The sequence below is a fragment of the Felis catus genome, chromosome B3 (assembly GCF_018350175.1).
Source record: "Felis catus isolate Fca126 chromosome B3, F.catus_Fca126_mat1.0, whole genome shotgun sequence".
Lineage (NCBI taxonomy): Eukaryota > Metazoa > Chordata > Mammalia > Carnivora > Felidae > Felis > Felis catus.
Window position 1 is genome coordinate 98,936,580 of NC_058373.1, and position 6,000 is coordinate 98,942,579.

A 6,000-nucleotide genomic window follows, 5' to 3' on the forward strand; every position below is an offset into this window, starting at 1 on the left:
GCTCTGTTTGTGACTCCTGTTTTCTGGGTAAGTGAGGTGCTGATCCTTGACTGGAAGCTTGGCCTGGAGCCATGCAGGCTCTAAGACAGGGGCAATGCCTTGCCTGCTAGTCTCTCACCCAGAAACTCTGTGGAAGTGAGGGGTGGGGTATGGGTGGGGACCCTTCCCCTTTGGGTGTATCTCAGGGGACCTGCTTCATCAGCTGGCAACAGGCCCTGGACCCTCAGCGAATATGATCGAACCTCCTTACATGCCAGGCCTGGGCCCTCTTCTGCTTTGGGAAGCTGGCTTCTGAGCTGATTTGAGGCAGACCCAGAGGCACGGTGGATAGATATAAATATTACCTCATTACCCGCACATGCTCTCCCTTTCCACTTCTTTCCTATGGCTGCATCTTCTCTTGGTTGCTATAAACAGCACCATTCCCCCACTCTGGAAAAGGTCTGAGTTTGTCACTGGTGGTCCCTCGGCTCTGCCCGTCTCCCAGTTCTGGTGAGAAATGCTGCCATGAGTGAAATAACAAAGCAGAGGATAAAATGTACAACACAAAAATAATAATAGCACCTAACCTTTGTGAGACCTGCCTGTGTGCCAGGCGCTGTGCTAAAGGCTTTGTATACCTGATCTCATTTGTTCTTTACAACTACCTATGAGGTGGGGACCCCTGGTATCCCGATTTTACAGACAAAGAAACTGAGGCTTAACCATTTACTTACTGCTTGCAATTCAGACCTAAGTGCCTGACTCCACAGGATGTAATGACAGCCTGTGATAAGAGTGACAATCAAATTTAGCTTGAATGCTGGCCAAGGGAAGATAGTACACACCAGTGAGCAGGGTGCTGAGGCAGATGCCCTCTGGCCCTCTTGGCTTTCCTGCTCTGCAGTGATGCCTGTGGAAAGGTCTACTGGAGACCACCAGGGAGACCAAAGGGATTGCTCGGCTGCCTGTGGCTTCTCTACAAGTGGCTTGTCATGCCTCCCTTTGAGGTCTGGCAACCAACATTTATCTTGGTCTTTGTTTACAAACAAAGGCCATGCATCCTGTTCTTTCCTTGCTATTTGGGGCTGACTCTAATTTTAAAGGAGCATATGTTCTAGTTCCACTTTGCTGGTGTTTTGGGACAGACGTTAGCCCTTAAGAGGCATCAGGGAATGTTTGTAATAAGTTCTTTCCCTTCCTTGATTTCAGCTAATATATTGCCTAGAGCCTACCTAGAACCAAAAAGAGTTCTCCTTTAGAGATGGTCTCTACTTGGTTAATTACCACTCCTAGTACCTTTTTGAAACTACTCTGAGGAAGAATTTGGAAAGTCTCCAGGCTGTTTACCCATGGGCTCCACAATTCATAAGTCACATCACAGGCTCATTTCTGAGGGGTCCTCTCACATTTTGAACCCCTTCCTGTTTTCAGCATTTAGGCAAACTCTTCTACAATATGGATCTTGTCCAATGAGACCAAAGAAGGGTTCAGATCAGCCCCTGCACCAAGCCTATTGGACGGCCCTTTGGTTAACTCGAGCAATGCATCAAAACCCCATCCCCTTAGACTCCTTGCAGACTATTTTTATTGTGTGACTTGGCAATGAGCTAGTGAAGTATCACCTTCTTTGAAATTTGGCCTTAACTTGCTTATTTCCAGTTTCCAACTGTTTCCCCTATTGTATGTATTTGAAGAGAATGAAAGCATTGGAGGTCTGGGGCGGCAAAAAGGAAGAGGACTAATATTAATTGAACACCTACTATGTGCTACATATTCCACTGGTCTCTATACACATGATATGATATTTAATCCTGATGGAACCTAGGAAGGTAGGAAGGCCCATTTACAGTTGAAGAAGCTCAAGGTTCAAAAAAGTTAAGCTACTGTAGATGGAAGTGTAATACAAAGGTGGGGCAGAATTCACAGATTCCCTTATTCCATACTGCCTTCACCATGTCACCTGGGTTCTACAGCCTTTCCCAGTGGACAGAGTACACTCAGATCTTCATGATCCTGGGATTTAGGTATGTGATACCTATTTGGTAGATGAGGAAGCTAGATTCAGAGGGTACTGCTTGGGTTAATGGAAATCAGCTGCTATTAAGCCTTTGATCATCTCCTATTCATCTCAGACAGCTGAGAAATGGTGTTCAGGTGAAAAATTTTAACCCCCAAGATCCTAATGAAGAGTAATCTATTTGTACCACTTTTGATTTTCCAAACCTTGATCTTAGTAATGTGTTTACTTACATATGCCCTACTCTGTGTTTCTCACATAATTTTATTTCAGAAATGCAGGTCAATGTTAATGAAATTAAATACTTACCACTTACACTGAGACAGTTTTCTGTTCTGTTACTCAAGCTGATTCCTTGTTATTGAGCAGTTGAGATGGTCCAAAGAATACAAGTTCATTTCTTCCTTTTGCTTTTCCTTTTGGAGTGTGTGGTCTCCCATAAGGAAATTGCTGAGTCAAATAGTATAACAAATTTTATAGCTCTTATGAAAAATTGCCAGACTGCTTTCGTCAGAAACCTCACATTGTCACCAGCAACAAACACAAGGACTCATTTTCCTCCAATTCCAGGCTGGCCTGCTCTTTATTGAGCTGAATTTATTTATAGTTCTCCTCTCCAAAAGTTTTGGGAATACTAATCTTCGAGTGTCTTTCTTCTCATCCCTGAGCCTTCTACCTGAAGACTGACACTGAGCCCGCTAACCACACAAGCCTCCAGTCGGAGTAATAAAGACGTGAAATGCCATGTTCCATGGCCTAACAAAGTTGGAGAGGGGAATAACAGGTATGGAATGAAATGAGAAGTAAAGAGAAATATTAAAGAACCCACGGTGAATAAATAGGTCAGAGAATAATAGAGGATATGGGAAAATTAGCCTCTTGCGAATTCTTCAAGCGTGTGAAATACACATATTCATTTATTGGTTTATGTGGTAGCCAGCCTTCAAGATGGCTCCTAATGATCCCTGCCTCCTGATATTAGCGCCCGGTGTGGTCCCCTCCCACAGCCTATCAGAGTTGGTCTGTGTGCCCAGTAGAACACTGGATAAGTGATGGGATGTTGACTCTGATATTAGGTTATAAAAGATGTCATGGCTTTCATTTTGGTCACTTTCTCCATTTCTTGGATCACTCACTCTGGGAGATACCAGCTACCATGCTGTGAGCAGCACTCTGGAGAAGCCCATGTAATGAAGAACATGGTGGTGACAGCATTCTACTTGTGGTGGAGTCCCAAGTCACACCTCTGCCTGGAAACCTGAACCATCTGCTCAACTCTTTGCTCCCTGTTAGACTGTAAATAGACATCAGTTATCTATTGCTGCAGAACAAACCACCCCCCAAATAAGAGTGATACCCTCATGTTTGGGGCCACAAATAGGAATTGATGGAACAGCTGGGGTTGCTAGAACTCTCCATATGGCCTTTCATTGTGGGCTTTATCACAGTATGGAATTCTCCCAGTACCAGTCAGACAAAAATAGAAGCTGTAAAGCCTCTTGAGGCCTGGGCTCGAAAGTTACACAACATCACTTCTTCCACATTCTGTTGGACAAAGCAAATAAAAAGGCCAGCCCAAATTCAAAGGGTGGGAGAAATAAACTGCTTCTTAACAAGACGATTTGTAAATAGTGTGTGGTTATATTTAATCCATCAAGCCCAGCTTCTGGCCATAATTATTTCAATTTCTCCCATAATATGTAAAATACACTCCTCTCTCCCAGGACCCCTGTAGTCTCATCCAATGACCACATCAAGCTCAAAGTCTGTGATCTTGGGGCACCTGGGTAGCTCAGTCGGTTGAGTATCCAATTCTTGATTTCAGCTCAGGTCATGATTTCACGGTTTGTGGGGTTGAGCCCCACATAGGGGCTCCCTGTTTATAGCACAGTGTCAGCCTCTGTGGGAGGCTGGGATTCTATCTCACCCTCTCTCTCTGCCCCTTCCCCCTTGCGTGCTTACTTTCTCTCTCTCAAAATAAATAAATAAACTTAAAAAAAGAACTATGGGTTGTCTATGTATCTCATTATTGTTCATTCCATTATCCACAATTCTTTTGGGGACTGGCCTCTACAGTAATGCTGATTAAAATACAGTACAAACCACAAATGTGAATGAACTACATATGTGGGGTTTTGTCTAATTCTAAGAGAAGACCCACAATTTAAATAACAGTAAAAACAAAACAAGTGAAATTAATTTTAGTGATAAATTTTTTAACTCACTATAATCAAAATATTGTTGCAACGTTATGTTATTAATAAGATATTTTACATTTTTTAATGCTAGGTTTTTGAAATCCAGTATATATTTTATGCTTGTAGCACAGCTTAATTCAGACTAGCCACATTTCAAGTGCCCAATAGCTACATGTGGCTATATTGGGCAGCCCAGCTTGATTACTCAGAGCTATTTTGGGATTAGGCTCCTATGAATCTTAGAAGCCCTTTGTCTAGTTGAGAGGGCCCTCTCAGCACTTCCTAAAGTGTTTTCGAGGTCTTAATTAAGGGTCTTACACCCTATCTTTGATCAGTCTTTACTCTGAGACCATCTCTTCCTTTGAGAATCCTTTGCCAGCTGGAGAGAGTAGAAAGAGGAACTTTCTAACATAGCAAATCCTGAACCTCCCTTCTTTCTTCTCAGTTTTCTGTTTGCAAACATGGGTTCTGGCTTTACCTCTCTTTCCTTGTACCTTATTGTGCAAGGCTAAAATATCCACTGGTGCTTTAAGCATTCTGCCCAGAAGTCTCTTTAGCCAGACCAATAAATTGATTAAATCTATTTTCTAACCTTACAAATTACTACAGATGACAGTTTTGCTGATTGTTTCAGCAAGAAGGGCTGCCCGTTTCCCAGCCTCCAAAACCAATTTCCTCACTGCCCTTCCAGCCTCTCCCCGCCATCTGGTCCCAAAGGCAATACCACATGTTATAAGTCTTTGTTCGGCAGCGTCCTCCTCACCAGGTTCTGTTTTAGTCACAGTAGAGTAACAAACAACCCTAAAACGTAGCGAATGAAAACAACAGATTATTGTTTCTCCATGCTTCTGTGAGTTGACAGGCTAGTTTAATCGCTGGTATTACCTGGGCTTATTCATGCAGTTACCTTCAGTTTGAAGAGCTTGAAGATTGGGGGCTGGGCTCAGCTGGGCCAGCTGGGCCTCGCTGGCTCCATGTGCTCTTTCATCCTTTAGGAGGCTAGGCTTTGTCACACGGTAGCGGCCGTGTTCTGAGGGTCCAAGCTTTAACGTGCAAGCACTTAGGTAACCTCTAAGAATCTCAGTTTTGCTGATTGCACTGGCTCAGAGTAAGCCCACGACCAAGTCCAGAGTCAACGTGGGAGGAAACTACATAAGCGCACGGTCTTGGAAGGCACGATTGGTTGAGGAATAACTTGTATAAGGCCTGCCATGCTATCTCTTCCAGGTATCTTATGGATTACATGAGGTAATTTGTACATAAACACTTAAAGTCTCACGGGCAGATACCGGAACTGGGTTCCAAAGTTGCTTGTACCTTATGTTTGGAAAGATCCATCCGTGCTTGCTGCATTGGTGGTCTAATCGGGAGCAAAGAGTTGAGCAGACAGGTTATATGTCAGACGGTGTGCAAAAAGCTTCAACTATGTTAGCTCATTTCATCCTCCAAGTAGTCCATTTTACAGATGAGGAAATGAGTAACAGAGAAACTAGTTAACAGCCAAGGTCATGCAGCAAATTAGAGGCGGAACCGGGGCCTGAGTCCAGGCAGCCTGGCTCTCGGGGCCATGTTCATAATCGCTGTCCCACAGCTGTCTCCGTTCAGAGAAGGCAGAAGAGACAGTGCAAGGGTGGAAAATGAGGCCTGGAGTGCAGAAGAGGGCAGGGCGACACGTCAGAGTCTGTGTACGATCTTTTCAGGCGTTTAGTCCTTTGGGTTTTCTGCATAAACTGTTCTTCTAGAACTCTTTTCTCTGGTGACCAACTTTCCCAATCAGGGCAGATGTGTAGGGAGGTATTTTTT

At 43.8% G+C, this 6,000-nt stretch overlaps 1 long non-coding RNA gene across 1 annotated transcript in view; it reads left to right on the forward strand.

Moving 5' to 3' along the window:
- Positions 1-3,620, forward strand: part of LOC123386077 — a 95,066-nt gene extending 91,446 nt beyond the window's left edge. Inside the window, exon 4 of the long non-coding RNA XR_006599589.1 lies at positions 2,668-3,620. This is a non-coding gene — a long non-coding RNA (uncharacterized LOC123386077). The remainder of the gene's footprint in view (positions 1-2,667) is intronic.
- Positions 3,621-6,000: the final 2,380 nt, after the last annotated feature.